General features: G+C 37.6%; 2 long non-coding RNA genes across 2 annotated transcripts; both read right to left on the bottom strand.

Annotated features, from left to right (window-relative positions):
• Nucleotides 1-14,034: 14,034 nt before the first annotated feature.
• On the bottom strand, nt 14,035-16,353 carry LOC122796031. Its single transcript, XR_006363899.1, has 3 exons — nt 16,330-16,353; nt 15,147-15,248; nt 14,035-14,059 (listed from the first exon to the last, which is right to left on the bottom strand). It is a non-coding gene; the product is annotated as an uncharacterized LOC122796031 (long non-coding RNA).
• Nucleotide 16,354: 1 nt separating this feature from the next.
• LOC122796030 lies at nt 16,355-18,833 on the bottom strand. Its single transcript, XR_006363898.1, has 3 exons — nt 18,704-18,833; nt 17,516-17,617; nt 16,355-16,431 (listed from the first exon to the last, which is right to left on the bottom strand). It is a non-coding gene; the product is annotated as an uncharacterized LOC122796030 (long non-coding RNA).
• Between the last annotated feature and the right edge of the window lie 2,273 nt (nt 18,834-21,106).

Genomic DNA, 21,106 nt, shown 5'->3' with positions numbered 1-21,106 from the left:
GATGCCAGCAAAAAGAAATTCAGAGAACCTGAAAGAAAATCAGTCACAAAAGCTGAGGAGAAAACATTGACTGGGGAGACTTCTGCAGCTGTTCAGCAAAAAGCAGTGTAAGCTTCAGCTTTGGTGCAAGACATGCCTTCCGGTAATCTAAAGGAAAAACAAGTCAAATGTACACAGAGCTGATTAAAATAAATGAAACACTAAAGGAGTATATCAACTCAAATAACAAAAGGCTAGAAAAAAATGAAAAAAAAAAAAGCTTTAAACATATATTCAGATGAGGTGATAAAAACTGTGAAAATCATAGGTCAAAGTGAAGAAAAGGCTGGATGAATATGAGACTGCTGAAGAAGTGATGTTTCAAAAAAATAATAAAATTAGAGACAGAGCATGTAGGGAAAACCTGAGATTTTCTGCTGTATAAGAGAAGCTGGAGGGAATGGACTGTACTAATCTTAAAGCACAAATAAACAACTGGACTGGTATTCCACAGCATGTGTTGTTAATTGAAAGGGCACATCATATGTATGCTCCAAACCTGGACATAAGGCAACCTAGACCTTTAATAGTAAAGATGCAATCTTACCACCAGAACAAGTGGATTCTGACAAAACTGAAACAGAAGGACAAAGTGCTAAAAGTGGGAGACAGTAGAGTGTTTGTATAAAATGATTACTCGCTGTACACCAGGCAAAACAGGAGTAAATTCATTCCAGTAATGAAGGGAATGTTGAGAAACAGGCATGAGATTCAAGCTGCTGTATATAGCTTTTTTCAGAATATTTTTCCAGGTTTGTCATTTTGATGCAGAACTTGCTTAGAATGCAGTGCAGAAGTTTGTCCAGCAAAAAGTGAGATGTCAAACAGAAGAGATTCTGCTTCTTGTTCTTCTGGTAATAAAGCCCATAGAAAGAATATGCCAGTGAAACCTTTTCCAATGTTTCAAAGGAAAATGTTTGAGAGACAAAAAAGGACAAGAGTTGACTAGAAGAACTGTGAGTACATTGAAAATGCAGCAAAGACTGGATTTGTGAGATGTAGATCAATAGGAAGAAAACCAGCAACTCCAAAACTGACAAATAAATGTGGGATTACTAAGCATTAATTATATTTGTGAAACATGACAGAACAAGAAAACCTGGAAATACTAGACTTGACTTTGTTAATCTTGTAGGGGCCTTGAAAGCATATGCCCTACTTTATGTCATTAATGTTTGGAAGAACATTTAAGAGAGGGGAAGAGGAAGGAAAGAGTAAACTGTAAGTAAAACAAACTTTTGTTCTTAACAGTAGTATTTTTATAATGCATGATATAACCAGCATGCTATAAAGTAAAGCTTTTTTTAGGTATTTTCTGAGTATAATAGGGATACTAAAATAAACAGGTGCCCTGCTTTTTTTCCTTTTCTTTCTTTTTTCTTGTTCAGTTTTAAGAAATGTAGGCACTGCACTGTAAAAAAAAAAAAGAAGAAAAGTCTGGACAAAGGGGTGTGATAACAAGAAAACATTATACATTTTTTCTTACTCTTGCATAAGGAATGATTGGATTAAGGTCATTGGCTTGATCTAGTAACAAGTTTTAAGGAGAAGCAAATAAATAAAAAAAAGGAGTACAGAATATAGTAAAATATTTTCATGTAGCAAATAAGTGAGTGCTTGTAGTAGAGGCAGCTGTGTTTCTGGTTCTCATGTCTCTCTGGAGATAATCTGATAAGGGGCAATAAAAACAATAGCTAGGAGAAAATGCTAGCTGAAAGCATTCAAGTGTTTTTTCTAATCTAGGAGAGGAATAAATATAAGATGAAAAACAGACAGCACTTAGCTGAAGTAGAAGCACAGGCTGTATCATGTGTCTCAGCATGGATAACCTTCCTTATAGGTTAATCCAAGTCTATGAGTGAGGCTTTCAGTCGGGGATAGTTCCTCCATTTAGGTGAGGTAAACTTCAATATTTGAACTAGTACATAGTTTTTGTGTTAGTATTAAGTTAATAGGTTATAGGGCATGTTCTGTGTGTGTGTGTGTGTGTGTGTGTGTGTGTGTGTGTGTGTGTGTGTGTGTGTGTGTGTGTGTGTGTGTGTGTGTGTGTTTGTGTGTGTGTTTTGAGGGTTTTCACTAAAACAAAACGTTTTGTTACATGTGACGTAGGTTCAAATGGATATGGCAAAAAACTGTGTAAAAGATCAACCTGCCAGATATTAATGTATGCATGTAACACCAAAGTGGAAACTAGGCATTTAAAAAAGGTGTTACACATAACAGGTGGGAGTAATAACTTTTTAACATAATGACAGCACTTTCTATATTATCTTTAAATGTAAATGGTCTCAAAGATATATACACAAAAGAAAATGTAGTGGACCATATTAAAAATGTAGTGTGCAAATAGTTATGTTCCTTTATACTCAATTTGGAAAGAACTGAGCATGTGAATTTGATAAAGGATTTCAGGATGGTTATTCAGCAGAAAATCTGGGACAAAGGGAAAAGGGGAGTACTTATATTACTTGCAAGAGGAGCTCCAATAGTGACAGAGCAGGAAAATTATAATAAGGATAGATTTGTAATACTAAGATGCAAATGGTAAGGGAGGAGAATTACACTGGCATGTATTTATATTCCACTTAAACTGCTATTATGGAGTTTAAGAATATTTTGGGAGAAATTAATCAGCTTTCAGCAGGGAAAATTACTTGTAAGTTAGGACTGGAATTTGATTTGCAGCAAGGAAAATGTATCTGAGGGGCAGAAGGGAAAATTTAACAAAAGAGGGTAGATTTTTGAAGAAATCTATAAAAATATTTGGCATGGAAGATGTGAATTTATATATTATTCGCCAAGGTACAAAAAAAGAGCTAAGTTAGACAGAAATTATATTTCACAGGAAGATCTGCATGTAAGTATAAGTTTTGATATGCATCCAATAATTATTTCAGATCATGCACCAGTAATAACTAAAATAAAAATGCAGGCTAATGAAATAAAAATGAGACATTGGTGCTTTCCCACCTGTCTGTTAAAAACAGAGGAATTTAAGGAATGGGAAGTGGAGTTATCAGGGAAGATAGAAATTTATTCTGAAACATAGCTAGGGAGTGGGATAAAATTAGAGTTTAAAAATAGGGTGGAAATAAAAGAAAGAGAGATGTTAAGAAGTAACAAGAATTATTTAGATGGACTGACAAAGGTTAAGGTATTGCAGACTAGAGGGAATCTCACATTACAAGAAGAGGAGCAGTTGCAGAATGCTGAACAGAAAATAAGGAATTTCTTCAAAAATATACATGAATTTAGAAAGACTGCTATTGAGCAACTGTTTTTTGATAATAACTCCAGACCACAAAAAAATAAATAAATAACACGACTCAGGCAACAGAAACTAGAAAGGGCTGTTGCCAAGCTCAGGGAACCTATAAATAAGGAAGATAACCAAAGATTTTGTAGAGGTGTTAGAAATACTTTGAAAGTTTTATGAAAATCTGTATAAAGCAGAGAAATATGGAAATCAAGAAAAGTTACACATGGAAATGTTTATGGAAGACTTAAATTACCACAGTTAGAGGTAGATGATGCTCAGTTACTAACAGGATATGAGGAGATGAGATAAAAATGGTGATGTATAACCAATCTACAGGAAAGTCCCCAGGAATGGATGGTATTTCTGTGGAAGTTTGGAAGCTAGGAGGGAAAATAACAAAGATCTGGTAGGAGGAGAAGCACCAACATCCTGGAACAAAGCAGTGGTGGCTGTAATGCCTAAAGATGGTAAAAATCCATCAGATCTAACTTCATGTAGGCCCATTTCAATTCTAAACCATGATTATAAAGTGTTTATGTCTATAATACTAAAAGAGTGGCAAAGATGCTGCTAAAATTGATAGATATGGATCAGTGTGGTTATGTGAAGGGAGGCAAACGTTTGACAATGTTAATAGAGCAATGATGATCCAGAGGGAAGCAGAATGTAAGAAAGTACCATTGGTTTTGGTAGTTCTTGATACAGAGAAAGCATTCAACAGAGTAAAATTGAATATTTTGAGCAGGACAATGGAAGCATTTGCATTCCCTGATAAAACTTTAAGATTGATTAGGAGGATGTACGAGGGGCTAGAGGTAAAAATTACAGTGGGTGAGTTCCTCTGTGATAAGTTCTGTTTCATCAGAGGAACTAGGCTGGGGTGTCCTTTTGCCCCTTTGTTATTTGTGCTATATTTAGAAATATTAGTAAAGAAAATAAGGGACTCGGAAATTCAAGGATATAATTGGTATTGTCAAGAAAAGCTGGCTTTATTTGCAGATGATATTATTTTGTACCTGATAAAAAAACAAAAAAAGGACATTTCAGTTTTGTTGAACATTTTGAGACAGTTTCCAAGTCTTTTTGGGATACAGAATCAGTGAAGATAAAACAAAAGCAATAGCTGTAAACTATGTACCCACACACAAATTGGTTCCGCAATACCCATATGTATGGGGACATGATAAAATGAAGTACTTAGGATTAAAAGGAATTCTGTTATGGCAGCTAAGGATATGTGGGAAGAGACTAAACAAAAGATAATACAAAAACTGAGAAATTGGAAGCTCTGTTTTATGAATATGGATAGCAAGATACAAGCAGTCAAAATGTTTTTTTGTCCCAGTCAGTTTTTTTAAGTTTCAGCACTCAAATCTGTTTCATTTATTTATTTTTATTTTATTTATCATTTGTTGACCGGGATAGTCCAACTAGGTTCCACAGAGCCTGTTTTCAGCGGAGGCCCGGGGAGAAATGCTCCAGATGCATGTCTTTGGAATGTGGGAAGAAACCGGAGTACCCAGAGGAAATCCATGCGAACACAGGGAGAACATGCAAACTCCACACAGAAGGCACCCCAGCCGAGAATTGAACCAGAGAACATCTTGCTGTGAGGTGACAATGTTAACTACTGCACCACTGTGCCGCCCAAGCTCATCACTTGTTCAGAACTCATTGTAAGCACTAAATAAGCTATACATTACTACAGCACTCAACTTTCCTCACTTGTCTAGAGGAAAGCAGTTTTAGTACTTAATAAATAAGCACCTATCCAGGCATGTCTAAGGGTCAGCTCCCGGTGTTTTCTCTTGAATACCTGATGAATCTGGGCATCTTGGGGCAATGCAGCAATTGCCTCATGTACACAGAGAACCCTCTCCTCCTACCACCCAACACTACAACCTGTGAGAGATGCACTTATATAGCCAAACTGGAAGCAAAGCTCTCTGCACCCAAGACTGGAATAGACAGTCAAGTAGAGAAGGTAAACACTTGCACCACACCACACTCATCACATAGTCCCTCAAAATCTACACCACCAAAACACACACATAAACATGCAAAACACACACCTACATTCACAGAGGCTGTCAATAAAAACCTGCCCAAGCAAGAGGGACCTCCAAAGCCAAAACCCAAGCAAACTCCACCACCCAACACAACCCAAATGACACATAGCCCACAATCTCAGTGTGCCACTCAACCACAGCCCATAAGGCATAACAACATACCTAACACTCTAGTAATAGGTCACTCTATAGTCAGGCACACTGATGTTCCACTCACAAGGCTAAACAAGGAGAAAGTTACTGTCAGCTGCCTGTCAGCTGCCAGGATCCGCCACATAACGCACGCACTCAGGTCACTCCAAAACAAGTGCAAATATGACTCTGTCATTGTCCATGTTGGTGTGAATGACCTGAGACATACCTCCCTGGACATGAAAAGAGACATGGAGGCGCTCTCCGATTTTGTAGCCAAGGCAGGTATGACCCTAGCCGTCAGTAGTATCCTGCCATCACCCAGAATGATACCACAATACAAGGACAAAATGATTGACTTCAACAATTGGCTAAGCTTCTGGTGTCATTCTAAGGGGATCCAGTATTTGTCTGCCTGGGATGACATGATCGACAGACCACGATGCTTTGCCAGAGATGGCCTGCACCTGTCACCCTTGGGTTTCTGGATACTGGCTAAGGCTCTTGCCACCCCTATAGTGCCTTTTTTAGGCAAGGTTCAAATGACAAATTCACCACCATAAAAGGTACAAGCAAGCAAAATCTGAAGATAATGCTACTCAGTGCTAGAAGTCTAAACCTCAAAATGCACTCACTCGAGGCACTCCTTAAAATGGAGAACATTGACATCTGCGCAGTGACAGAGACCTGGTTCAAAGCTCCAGAGAGCACCCCTGCATTACTAGGCTATAATTCATATCACACCTTTCAGCGACCTAACTCGGACCGAAGCACTAAAGGTGTAGGTGTGTCCATATTCATTAAGGATATCCACACCTCCAGGCTAGTTGCACAGCATAATGCATCCGACATTATCCAAGTGCAACTAACTCTGGGGAAGACCGCAATCCAAATTGTAGCTTGCTACAGACACCCCCACCATTCCCCAGGATTCCCACTCCTCATTTCTTGATACACTGGAAAATATTAGGGTACAACTCAACACCCTAATAATGGGCGATTTCAACTACTTCACCATTAACTGGAAAAACTACTCATGTACCAACTCTTTTGCTAAACGTTTTTTGGAATTCATAAATTACAACGCCTTGGATCAACTTATTCATACCCCCACCAGAGGCAGCAATATCCTAGACCTGGTCATTGCCAACATGGGTGACCGGTGTTCCACATCAGAGGTCAATTCCTCGTTGGTTAGATCCGACCACAAGCTAATCACCCTAGACATCCACATCCTGCCCCCACCCCCCATTAGGGAAACCACCGTAAAAAAACTTCTCCAAAGCCAACTTTACACTTCTTAAGACAGAAGTGGCAAACTTCATGACACCCATGCAGATGGACGGTAGAGGTACGACTGCTGAATCCTACACAAATTCACTTTATAAGCACTTACACAAGTGCATGGATCATGCTATCCCTAACAGAACCAAGATGCTATCCTCCAAAAAAAGGAAGCCAATCTGGTGGTCCTCTGCCATAAACAAACTCTACAAAAAAGAAACTGTTGCGAAAAAGAGTAAAATCCATGACTGGAGAAGCTCCCTGGTCAGCCTCAGTAAGAAGCTGGAATCCCTCATAAAATCCTCCAAAGCTAATTATGAAAACAAAATTGCCACTGACTCTAAAGACAACCACAAAGCATTCTACAGCTATATCAATAATCTCAATGGCAACACTCACATCTGCTCTGAGTTACAGCACAATGGCACCAAATATACAGAACCAACTGATATTGCCAACATCCTGGCAGATAGGTTCAGTGCTAACTTTACCTCCCTCTCACCATCTAGAGGGCCCATCTCTATACCGGAAAAATGCAACATTCCTGTAATCATGGCTGCACAGGTAAAAAACACACTCTCCAAAGCCAAGAACACAGCATCCATGGGACCTGACAATATCCCAGGCTGCATTCTACACGAACTACAGAACGAACTGGCACCCCACCTAAATACCATGTTCAGTCATAGCCTCACCTCAGGCTTTGTGCCCACTGAATGGCGCACCACGATGGTTATCCCACTCCTCAAAGGGGGAGCCACGACGGATCCCGGGAACTACTGACCCATTAGCCTGATGAGCCTGGTCTGCAAGGCCATGGAACGTATCATCATGGAACTCATAAACAAAGACATTGGTAATCTCCAAACTCTGGACCCCACCCAGTTCGGGTTTGTAAAAGGCAGATCATATCTCGTAAACCTGATAGACTTCTTTGAAGCAGTCAGCAAAGCCATAGATGAGGTTAAGGTGGTTCACACAGCCTGTCTAGATCTTGCCAAGGATTTTGATACCATCCCCTACTCAGGAATTATAGATAAACTCACTAAACTAGGTATAAATCCCTATGTCACAAGATGGGTTGCCAACTTGCTCATGGACAGAACCCACACTGTGAATGTAGCAGACTCCAAATCCGACTTCAGACCAGTGACAAGTGGAGTACCACAGGGTTCAGTCCTGGATCCACTCCTGTTTGGTATCTACTTCTCTGAAGTACTGGCTAACACAGAAGGTCTTTGGCTAACAAAGTTTGCAGATGAATGCAAACTGGGAGCCATAATCGAAACTACTAACGATGTGGGCATCCTACAAAAGGGCCTCACTGAGACAGATGCCTGGTGTCAAAGCCATGGCCTGAAGCTCAATGCCAAAAAGTGCATTGTCACATCCTTTGGTAAAAACTCTGTACCCATGAACTACCACATAGGTGGCAGTCTACTTAACATCGAAAGTGTGATAAGAGACCTTGGGACACAGGTGGACAGTAGTCTCTCCTTTGATAATCACATCACCACAGTGGTCAGGAAATCCTTTTACGTGGCACACCTCATCACAAAATATTTCTCAGCCAGAAAAAAAGAGGTCATTGGTCCCCTCTACTCATCACTCATTAGACCCTTTATAGAGTACAGTGCCCCTTTTGGTATGTACCTCACAAGACATCTACAACTAGAGAGGCCACAGAAATACCTCACAGAGAGGATTACTGGCCTCAAACAGATATGCTACGCAGACTGTCTCAAAAAACTCCAGCTTTACTCCGTCACATATCACCTACTCAGAGGCGATCTCTGCCTAACATACAAAGCTATGTCAAACCCAGAGGTGTTGGACATGCTCCACTTAAAGAAATCCCAATCCCTCTGAGCTACATGCTGTAGAGACCTAAACCTTGTCACCACAATTTTATTTTATTTATTTATTTTACATTTGTTAACCGGGGTAGTCCGACTGGATACATGTCCATTTTCAGCGGAGGCCCGGGGAGAAAAGCTCCAAGCAAGACAATACAAAAAACATAAAAGAAGTAACAAAAACATATGCAGTTAAAGCAAGGTGAAGTTAGCCATTACATGATATGTAATTAAAAGCATGATTTAGTTAGTATACTTAATTATTATACATGATAACAGCAATTAATTATAATAAGGATTACTCAGATAACCAGGATCTGGGAGCAATGTATTCAGAGAGATAGCTAGCCAGGATTGAGACAATGGCAGGTACGTGTAGACCCCAGGTGGCCTTTTAGTTTAGTTTTAAATTGATTTAAAGAGGGGAGTGAAGTAATATCAGGAAGGAGTTTGTTCCAAATTCTCCCTGCAGAGTTGGTAAGGAGAGAATCACCAGCCGCGTTATTAGTTTTACGTGTTTGTATAAGGAGACGACTGGACGACCTCAGTGGTCGAGGGTTATTGCAAGGGGAGATCAGTTTTTTGAGTGAGGGAGAGTATTCGGGGTTATATATAATTTTGTGGGTCAGGACTAGTAGGTTATAAGAAATTAGTTTTGGTAGCTCAAGCCAGTTGAGCTGGGTTAAGTTGGTGCAGTGATGGGTTCTATATGGTAACCCAGTAACAAACCTAGCGATGTGATTATAACAGATAGTGAGCTTGTTCATGATCGTTTTATTAATATTATGTAGTAAGGGGGATGAGTACAAGAGTGTAGAGAGAAGATGGGTTTGGACAATGGCAGATTTAGCTTGGGGGGGTCAAGAAGCTTTTTATTCTATATAGCGAACCTAGTTTCTTATTGATTGATTTAATCATTAGGTTTACATGAATATCAAATTTTAGGTTGTTATCTATAGTTACCCCTAATAATTTTGTCGAGGGATCCGGAGAGATTATTGTCCCGTCCTTTGCTTGGATCGTAAAGTTGAGGCGGCTTGACCTTTGTGTCGGTGAAAACAGTAACATTTTTGGTTTTTTTGGATTAAGTATCAAACGACGACTAGAGAGCCAGTTTTCTACTTTGCTGAAAGTAGTTTGGGTTATAGATTGTAACTCTATGGAGGATATTCCAGAGCAAATCAGCATGGAATCGTCTGCATATTGAATGCAACTAGCATTAGATACAACTGTGTGCAAGTCGTTGATGAAAATCGAGAATAACAGTGGTCCTAGAATGGATCCTTGTGGGACTCCCAGAGTATTAGGTAGTAGGTTAGAAAGTTTGGTCTGCCATAAAACTGCTTGTTTTCTACCATTTAAATAGGATCTAAACCATTGAATAGCAGTAGTATCCAGACCAAATTAATGTAATGTATCAATTAGTAGTTTATGGTCCACCATATCAAAGGCTTTGGACAGATCCAAGAATAATGCTGAGGAGATATTATTGTTATTGCGATAGGTATTGATGGTATTGGAGAAGACAAGAAGGGCTGAGGTAGTACTATGGAGAGGTCGGAAACCATGCTGAGTGTCAGCCAATAGGTGATTGACAAGTAGGTGTTGCATAAGCTGTTTCTGCATACATTTTTCCATTATTTTTGCTAGGGGGGACAGTATGGAAATGGGCCTGTAGTTAGAGAGGTCTGTGGAAGTGCCACCTTTATGGAGAGGAATTACATAGGATACCTTCCAGATATCGGGGATTTTGGCCTCTACTAGGGTAAGATTAATGAGTATTGACACAGGGTAGGCAATGGCCTCAGCTGATTTTTGCAAGTATTCAGCTGGAAGTTGATCGGCTGAGAGTGTGGTAGGTTTTAGTTTTTTGATTAATTTACAGATGAATGAAGTTGCTACAGGCTGAAAGGTGAATAGGGGAATGTTTTTATAGGTGGGAGTATCAAGGCTTTGAGAGTTAAGTGGCAGTTGATTAGACAGGGTTTGGATTGTCTCGGTGAAGAAGCAATTGAAACTATTAGAGACCACGTTAGATGGTTTATCTATGAGTGTAACAGGGACAGGTGTGGTGGAGCTACCTGGGTGAAGAAGATTATTTAGCCCGGCCCAGAATTTTTGTGGACAGTTTTGATGCTCAGTTTGCAGTTTCCAATAGTATTGTCTTTTATCAAGTAAGATTAGTCTTTTGGTTTCATTCCTAAGTTGTCTATAGTTAATTTGATTGAGTGGAAGTTTATTGCTTCGCCATACCGACCATGCTTTATTTCTGAGATTAATTTTCTGCCCGGTCTCTTTGGAGAGCCACGGGACATCTTCTGTCTTAGTTTTCTTTGACCGAATAGGAGCATGAAGATTAATAATTTCCAGGAATTTTTTGTTGAAATGCTGCACTGCTTCATCTAGGGGTAAATATTTTAGTATTGCCCAGTTGCAAGAGTTTAATTCTAGTTGAAATCTAGGAGGGTCAATTTTTTTTTTATTTCTAACAGATCTTAGTGTGGAATGCTTTGGGATGGCTATTCTGTGCTTAATTATGTAGGTGAGATGGTGGTCACTTAGGCTATCAGGGAGAGAACCAGAAGTATATTGGTTAGGATCACTATTAATAAGCACCCAATCAAGTATACTCTCTTTTTGGTTAGATTTGTTTACCCTAGTGGGAGTGTTAACGATTTGCGTGAAGGAGTGTAGGTTTATATGAGTGGAGGGGGCTTGAGGGGAACAGGAAATCCAGTCTATATTAAAGTCCCCAAGGACTATGGTTTCTTGAGGGAAGTGACTTGATAACCAGTGTAAGGTAGCTTCAAGAGTATCTATGTTCTTACCTGGGGGAATATACACACAGATAATATAGATAAATTTAGTAATATTGATTTGTAGCCTAGAAATAAGGATCTCAGCATTGTTAATCTGAGGTGGTTGAATGACATCGACAGAAACTATTAGATCGGATTTGTAGAGTATGGCTACCCCACTTCCTTTCGGTCTTTCCTATGAATATTATACCCAGGGATAAGTATTTCATTGTCCATAGTGGATGGTTTAAGCCATGTTTCAGTTCGGCACAAGATCTCTGGGGAGAGGTCAGCCATAACTGCATGAAGTTCATGTACGTTATTGTTAATACTTCTAATGTTCAGATGGCAGGTAAGAAGGGAATTTGTAGGGCGTACCGTAATGGGAATAGAATTAAGGTCCGTGAAAAGGGGGGATTGTTGGATAATATTGGCAGGACCAGGGTTAGGATGTATGTCCCCATGTCTTAGTAGATTAAGTCTTAATTTAGAGATGAGCTTCAGGAATTTATATACAATTTTGTAGGTATGCTTCTGTTTAAGGTTGATATTTGTTGAGGTATGAGGGTATGGAAGCATGGAGCAAGAAGTTGTGTCCACCCATGTACCCTGAGTGTGATAAAAGTTCAGGAGAGTGATTTCAGGAGTGTTGGTCTCAGCCCTGGAAGCTGAGATCCCTAAAAGAGTTTGGGTTTCATATAAGGTTGTAAGATAGGAGGTTATTAGGAACGGTATTAGCATAAAGTACCACATCTCTATGGACTTGTGGGAAACGGTTCACAAAGATGCACTTGCAGGTGATTTTAAGAGAATGGATGAGTAAGATATTAGGGAGTGAAAGATGAGGCGATGGTGGATGGGCGTGAGATAAGAGGGGTCACCTGTGATTGGGAGAGTGATTAAATAGAAGGCTAATGTGATTGGACCTGGAGATGATGGGTGTGGTTTTATGGTTATAAATGTAGAGGTAGTGGGGGCGGGTGGGATATGGGGGCAGGGAGGGGAGCGAAGTGAGCCTGAGCGTAGCGAAGGCGAACGTAGCGGGGCTAAAACAGTCCTCTACTATACCCAAAGAAGTAATTCTCAGCTGGGTAGATAGCCTAATTGTATTAATGTTTTTTATAATTTCTTTGAAATTTTTTTTTTTTTTTGAATCCAATTTATTAGGAAATTATCCAATTATTTGGTGTAATTCGGTGTTTTTAGGAGCTGAGACACTGACAGATTAGTACTTCTTGGAAAAGTAATATTAGGTAAATCCAGGTGGATTTCCTGAAACTAAGGTAGCCGAGGATCCTACACAGCAACTTCCAGCCTAAGGTAATAAGTACTACTTAACCACCTTTTCATAAACTTTAAAGGGCAGCATCTTCCACTAGTTTCAGCAGGGAGGTTTGTCCCTTTCTATAAAATGTACTATGGGGCTTGTTCACGAAGGAGTCACCTAGGTAAAAAGGAGGGAGGCCAGAAGGTGAATTAGAAAACAGAGAAAAATAAAAGTCCTTTGATGTCACCATGACATGGGAGCGGGTATGTTTTTACAGAGAATTTAGCCACTGTTAACTACCAAGGAACCAAAACGCATAAATGAAACTTTAGAGGCTGCTTCTTGCTCAGAAATGCAGTCGCTAGTATTTAAATGCTAGCAAAAACTATATCGACCACACTAAACATTTAGATATATTCTCTGATTTTAAATGCACAAAATAGAAATAGATTCTTCTTACTTTGCTTTAAATCCACTCTAAACGTAATCGCTAGTTATAAAGTATACTTATAGTTACAATAGCGACCAAATTTGTACATGAATTATAAAAACCTACATTTAAAGCGCTTAGAGCGAGGCAACTCTCTAGAAGTCAGCTCAGTGCTAGTCTAGCTCTACGCTGTTACAAATATTGCAGAGAAAACAGTCTTTGGAGCGGTACCATAATCTAGCCCAGAAAGCAACAGTTAACAGCTTGTTTATCGCAGCGAAATATGGTTAGCACAAACAAATCATAGGATATAATGCTTTGTTTAACACAAGAATATACAAGTAAGCAATAACAAACAGTGATTAATCCTGTAATAACATAGTTACGACATACCAAATTAGGTAGGGATGTTACCTATAGGATCCAGGTATACCTCAGTTTTAAAAAGTGGCGGGTTCCTGCAGGTTTTTAAAATCTCGCTAGAGGGGAGGAGTAAATATATTAAGCACTCTTTCCCGGCTAGGCAGAGCGGGCTAAAACAGTCCTCTACTATACCCAAAGAAGTAATTCTCAGCTGGGTAGACAGCCTAATTGTATTAATCTTTTTCATAATTTCTTTGAAATTTTTTTTTTTAATCCAATTTATTAGGAAATTATCCAATTATTTGGTGTAATTCAGTGTTTTAGGAGCTGAGACACTGACAGATTAGTACTTCTTGGAAAAGTAATATTAGGTAAATCCAGGTGGATTTCCTGAAACTAAGGTAGCCGAGGATCCTACACAGCAACTTCCAGCCTAAGGTAATAAGTACTACTTAACCACCTTTTCATAAACTTTAAAGGGCAGCATCTTCCACTAGTTTCAGCAGGGAGGTTTGTCCCTTTCTATAAAATGTACTATGGGGCTTGTTCACGAAGGAGTCACCTAGGTAAAAAGGAGGGAGGCCAGAAGGTGAATTAGAAAACAGAGAAAAATAAAAAGTCCTTTGATGTCACCATGACATGGGAGCGGGTATGTTTTTACAGAGAATTTAGCCACTGTTAACTACCAAGGAACCAAAACGCATAAATGAAACTTTAGAGGCTGCTTCTTGCTCAGAAATGCAGTTGCTAGTATTTAAATGCTAGCAAAAACTATATCGACCACACTAAACATTTAGATATATTCTCTGATTTTAAATGCACAAAATAGAAATAGATTCTTCTTACTTTGCTTTAAATCCACTCTAAACGTAATCGCTAGTTATAAAGTATACTTATAGTTACAATAGCGACCAAATTTGTACATGAATTATAAAAACCTACATTTAAAGCGCTTAGAGCGAGGCAACTCTCTAGAAGTCAGCTCAGCGCTAGTCTAGCTCTACGCTGTTACAAATATTGCAGAGAAAACAGTCTTTGGAGCGGTACCATAATCTAGCCCAGAAAGCAACAGTTAACAGCTTGTTTATCGCACAGCGAAATATGGTTAGCACAAACAAATCATAGGATATAATGCTTTGTTTAACACAAGAATATACAAGTAAGCAATAACAAACAGTGATTAATCCTGTAATAACATAGTTACGACATACCAAATTAGGTAGGGATGTTACCTATAGGATCCAGGTATACCTCAGTTTTTAAAAAGTGGCGGGTTCCTGCAGGTTTTTAAAAACCTCGCTAGAGGGGGAGGAGTAAATATATTAAGCACTCTTTCTCGGGCTAGGCCGTAGCGGGGCTAAAACAGTCCTCTACTATACCCAAAGAAGTAATTCTCAGCTGGGTAGATAGCCTAATTGTATTAATGTTTTTTATAATTTCTTTGAAATTTTTTTTTTTTAATCCAATTTATTAGGAAATTATCCAATTATTTGGTGTAATTCAGTGTTTTTAGGAGCTGAGACACTGACAGATTAGTACTTCTTGGAAAAGTAATATTAGGTAAATCCAGGTGCATTTCCTGAAACTAAGGTAGCCGAGGATCCTACACAGCAACTTCCAGCCTAAGGTAATAAGTACTATTTAACCACCTTTTCATAAACTTTAAAGGGCAGCGTCTTCCACTAGTTTCAGCAGGGAGGTTTGTCCCTTTCTATACAATGTACTATGGGGCTTGTTCACGAAGGAGTCACCTAGGTAAAAAGGAGGGAGGCCAGAAGGTGAATTAGAAAACAGAGAAAAATAAAAAGTCCTTTGATGTCACCATGACATGGGAGCGGGTATGTTTTACAGAGAATTTAGCCACTGTTAACTACCAAGGAACCAAAAGCATAAATGAAACTTTAGAGGCTGCTTCTTGCTCAGAAATGCAGTCGCTAGTATTTAAATGCTAGCAAAAACTATAGCGACCACACTAAACATTTAGATATATTCTCTGATTTTAAACGCACAAAATAGAAATAGATTCTTCTTACTTTGCTTTAAATCCACTCTATACGTAAGGGCTAGTTATAAAGTATACTTATAGATACAATAGTGACCAAATTTGTACATGAATTATAAAACCTACATTTAAAGCTTAGGCGAGGCAACTCTCTAGAAGTCAGCTCAGCTAGTCTAGCTCACGCTGTTACAAATATTGCAGAGAAAACAGTCTTTGGAGCGGTACCATAATCTAGCCCAGAAAGCAACAGTTAACAGCTTGTTTATCGCACAGCGAAATATGGTTAGCACAAACAAATCATAGGATATAATGCTTTGTTTAACACAAGAATATACAAGTAAGCAAAAACAAACAGTGATTAATCCTGTAATAACATAGTTACGACATACCAAATTAGGTAGGGATGTTACCTATAGGATCCAGGTATACCTCAGTTTTTAAAAAGTGGCGGGTTCCTGCAGGTTTTTTAAAACCTCACTAGAGGGGGAGGAGTAAATATATTAAGCACTCTTTCCCGGGCTAGGCCGTAGCGGGGCTAAAACAGTCCTCTACTATACCCAAAGAAGTAATTCTCAGCTGGGTAGATAGCCTAATTGTATTAATGTTTTTTATAATTTCTTTGAATTTTTTTTTTTTTTTTAATCCAATTTATTAGGAAATTATCCAATTATTTGGTGTAATTCAGTGTTTTTAGGAGCTGAGACACTGACAGATTAGTACTTCTTGGAAAAGTAATATTAGGTAAATCCAGGTGGATTTCCTGAAACTAAGGTAGCCGAGGATCCTACACAGCAACTTCCAGCCTAAGGTAATAAGTACTATTTAACCACCTTTTCATAAACTTTAAAGGGCAGTGTCTTCCACTAGTTTCAGCAGGGAGGTTTGTCCCTTTCTATACAATGTACTATGGGGCTTGTTCACGAAGGAGTCACCTAGGTAAGGAGGGAGGCCAGAAGGTGAATTAGAAAACAGAGAAAAATAAAAAGTCCTTTGATGTCACCATGACATGGGAGCGGGTATATTTTTACAGAGAATTTAGACACTGTTAACTACCAAGGAACCAAAACGCATAAATGAAACTTTAGAGGCTGCTTCTTGCTCAGAAATGCAGTCGCTAGTATTTAAATGCTAGCAAAAACTATAGCGACCACACTAAACATTTAGATATATTCTCTGATTTTAAATGCACAAAATAGAAATAGATTCTTCTTACTTTGCTTTAAATCCACTCTAAACGTAATCGCTAGTTATAAAGTATACTTATAGTTACAATAGCGACCAAATTTGTACATGAATTATAAAAACCTACATTTAAAGCACTTAGAGCGAGGCAACTCTCTAGAAGTCAGCTCAGCGCTAGTCTAGCTCTACACTATTACAAATATTGCAGAGAAAACAGTCTTTGGAGCGGTACCATAATCTAGCCCAGAAAGCAGCAGTTAACAGCTTGTTTATCGCACAGCGAAATATGGTTAGCACAAACAAATCATAGGATATAATGCTTTGTTTAACACAAGAATATACAAGTAAGCAATAACAAACAGTGATTAATCCTGTAATAACATAGTTACGACATACCAAATCAGGTAGGGATGTTACCTATAGGATCCAGGTATACCTCAGTTTTTAAAAAGTGGCGGGTTCCTGCAGGTTTTTTAAAACCTCGCTAGAGGGGGAGGAGTAAATATATTAAGCACTCTTTCCCGGGCTAGGCCGTAGCGGGGCTAAAACAGTCCTCTACTATACCCAAAGAAGTAATTCTCAGCTGGGTAGATAGCCTAATTGTATTAATGTTTTTTATAATTTCTTTGAATTTTTTTTTTTTTAATCCAATTTATTAGGAAATTATCCAATTATTTGGTGTAATTCAGTGTTTTTAGGAGCAGAGACACTGACAGATTAGTACTTCTTAGAAAAGTAATATTAGGTAAATCCAGGTGCATTTCCTGAAACTAAGGTAGCCGAGGATCCTACACAGCAACTTCCAGCCTAAGGTAATAAGTACTATTTAACCACCTTTTCATAAACTTTAAAGGGCAGCGTCTTCCACTAGTTTCAGCAGGGAGGTTTGTCCCTTTCTATACAATGTACTATGGGGCTTGTTCACGAAGGAGTCACCTATGTAAAAAGGAGGGAGGCCAGAAGGTGAATTAGAAAACAGAGAAAAATAAAAAGTCCTTTGATGTCACCATGACATGGGAGCGGGTATGTTTTTACAGAGAATTTAGACACTGTTAACTACCAAGGAACCAAAACGCATAAATGAAACTTTAGAGGCTGCTTCTTGCTCAGAAATGCAGTCGCTAGTATTTAAATGCTAGCAAAAACTATGGCGACCACACTAAACATTTAGATATATTCTCTGATTTTAAATGCACAAAATAGAAATAGATTCTTCTTACTTTGCTTTAAATCCACTCTAAACGTAATCGCTAGTTATAAAGTATACTTATAGTTACAATAGCGACCAAATTTGTACATGAATTATAAAAACCTACATTTAAAGCGCTTAGAGTGAGGCAACTCTCTAGAAGTCAGCTCAGCGCTAGTCTAGCTCTACGCTGTTACAAATATTGCAGAGAAAACAGTCTTTGGAGCGGTACCATAATCTAGCCCAGAAAGCAACAGTTAACAGCTTGTTTATCGCACAGCGAAATATGGTTAGCACAAACAAATCATAGGATATAATGCTTTGTTTAACACAAGAATATACAAGTAAGCAATAACAAACAGTGATTAATCCTGTAATAACATAGTTACGACATACCATATCAGGTAGGGATGTTACCTATAGGATCCAGGTATACCTCTGTTTTTAAAAAGTGGCGGGTTCCTGCAGGTTTTTTAAAACCTCGCTAGAGGGGGAGGAGTAAATATATTAAGCACTCTTTCCCGGCTAGGCCGTAGTGGGGCTAAAACAGTCCTCTACTATACCCAAAGAAGTAATTCTCAGCTGGGTAGATAGCCTAATTGTATTAATGTTTTTTATAATTTCTTTGAAATTTTTTTTTTTTAATCCAATTTATTAGGAAATTATCCAATTATTTGGTGTAATTCAGTGTTTTTAGGAGCTGAGACACTGACAGATTAGTACTTCTTGGAAAAGTAATATTAGGTAAATCCAGGTGGATTTCCTGAAACTAAGGTAGCCGAGGATCCTACACAGCAACTTCCAGCCTAAGGTAATAAGTACTACTTAACCACCTTTTCATAAACTTTAAAGGGCAGCGTCTTCCACTAGTTTCAGCAGGGAGGTTTGTCCCTTTCTATAAAATGTACTATGGGGCTTGTTCACGAAGGAGTCACCTAGGTAAAAAGGAGGGAGGCCAGAAGGTGAATTAGAAAACAGAGAAAAATAAAAAGTCCTTTGATGTCACCATGACATGGGAGCGGGTATGTTTTTACAGAGAATTTTGCCACTGTTAACTACCAAGCAACCAAAACGCATAAATGAAACTTTAGAGGCTGCTTCTTGCTCAGAAATGCAGTCGCTAGTATTTAAATGCTAGCAAAAACTATATCGACCACACTAAACATTTAGATATATTCTCTGATTTTAAATGCACAAAATAGAAATAGATTCTTCTTACTTTGCTTTAAATCCACTCTAAACGTAATCGCTAGTTATAAAGTATACTTATAGTTACAATAGCGACCAAATTTGTACATGAATTATAAAAACCTACAAAACCTTGGGAAAACCTAAACATAGATCTGTTTTATGAAAAAATTTTGAAAAAAACTTTTTGGGGCTAATAATCTACCCGAAACCAAAGTTAAAGCTTTTTACCAAAATTTGGGTTACAAAAAAACTAATTAAGCTTTGTTTAAAAAAAATTAAAGTAAGCAAAAAAAAACATGTTAATTTGAAAAAAGTTGACTACCAAATTAGGGGGGAGCCCTTAACCGGTTACCCATTTTTAAAATGGGGTTCCCATTTTTAAAACCCTGTAAAAGAAATAATTAAGCACCCCCAGGGGGGTAAAACAGTTCACATCCCCAAAAAGAATTTACTTAGATCCAATTTATTAAGTTTTTAAATTTTTGGTTTTTTTTAACCTTTAAGGAAAATAATTTTTTTTAACATTTTTTGGAGTAGAAGCAAAGTCTTCTTAAAAAAAAAGGAAAATCCGGGTTTTTTAAAACTAAGGTAAGGTTAAAAATTATTTAATCATTTAAATTTTCAAAATTTAAACAGGTTTACTAGCACGGGGGGTTTCCCCCTTTTTAAAAGTATATGGGGTTTTCAAGGATCCCTGGAAAAAGGAGGGAGGCCAAAGGGGAATTTAAAAAAAAAAGGAAAAATAAAAACCTTTTTTCCCCTAAGGGGCTATTTTTTACGGGAAAATTTGCCTTTAAATCCCAAGGAAAAAATTGAAACGGGGCCTTTTTTAAAAGGGCAGATTTAAATTAGAAAACAAGGGAAAAAACTTTAGAATTTTGATTTTAAAGAAAAATAGACATGTTTTTTTACGAAACCAAAACTAATTGATTTAAAGTTCTTTGTTAAATAGCGCCAAATTTGTACAAATTATAAAACCATTTTTAAACCTTAGAACCTTTAAAGCATAGAGTTTTTCCCCTGTTAAAATATTCAAAAAAAAGTTTTAGGGTCCCAAAATTCCCCAGAAACAAATTAACAGTTTAAAACCCAAAAAGGTTAGACAAAAAAATCTGGGAATTAAGTTTTGAAAACCAAGTTACGTAAAAAAAAAAGAAAACCCTGAAAAACATATTAGAAAAAAAGGGTAAGTTTATGGACCATATATTTTTTTAAAACTTCCTATTTTTTAAAAACCTGTAAAAGAAATAATTAAGCTTTTTCCCCCAGGTACGGGTAAAACAGTTCACATCCCCAAAGAAGAATTCCAGGGGAGAAGTAATTTTTTAATTTTTTTTAAATTTTTTTGAAATTTTTTTTTAACCAAAAGGGAAATTTAAAATTTGGTGAAATTATTTTTTGGGGGTAAACCTAAATTTTTTTAAAATATTAGGAAATCCATATTTTGAAATAAGGTAAGGACCTAACAGCAATTACCCTGGAAAAGTATATTAAATTTTTTTATTTTTAAAAGGGGGGTTTTCCCAATTTCACGGGGATTTTCCCTTTTTAAAAGTACTACTTTTAAAAATCAAAAAAAAAGGGGGGGGCCAAAAGGGGTTTAGCGGGAAAAAATGTCCTTTTTCCCCATGACATGGGGCAGGAAATTTTTAAAGAAAGCAGTTAATAAAAACCCAAAAATAAAAAACTTTGAGGTCCTTGCTAAAAAGAGTTAGATTTAAATGTACAAAAAAAAACGAAATAAACTTTAAAATTTTCTTTTTTTAAATGAAAAATAAAAATAATTTTTCATTTTTTAAACCACCTAAACATTAGTTAAAAATTTTTATTTAAATGCCCAATTTTGAATAAATTAAAAAAAACCTCTTTAAACACTTAAGAAGGCAATTTAGAATAGTCATAGCATTACATTTAAAAATTTCAAAAAAGTTTTGGGGGCCAAATCTCCCAAAAAGCCATTTAACGTTTGTTTACACGAAAATTTAGAAAAAAAATCTGGAAAAATTTTTTTTTAAACCAAAAGAAAAAAAAAAAAATAAAAGAAA

Source organism: Protopterus annectens, chromosome 2.part2 (genome assembly GCF_019279795.1).
Source record: "Protopterus annectens isolate FY-2018-M chromosome 2.part2, PAN1.0, whole genome shotgun sequence".
In the NCBI taxonomy this organism is placed as follows: Eukaryota; Metazoa; Chordata; order Ceratodontiformes; family Protopteridae; genus Protopterus; species Protopterus annectens.
The sequence above is the reverse complement of the archived record's forward strand: the minus strand, read 5'-3'. Positions and strand labels throughout refer to the sequence as shown.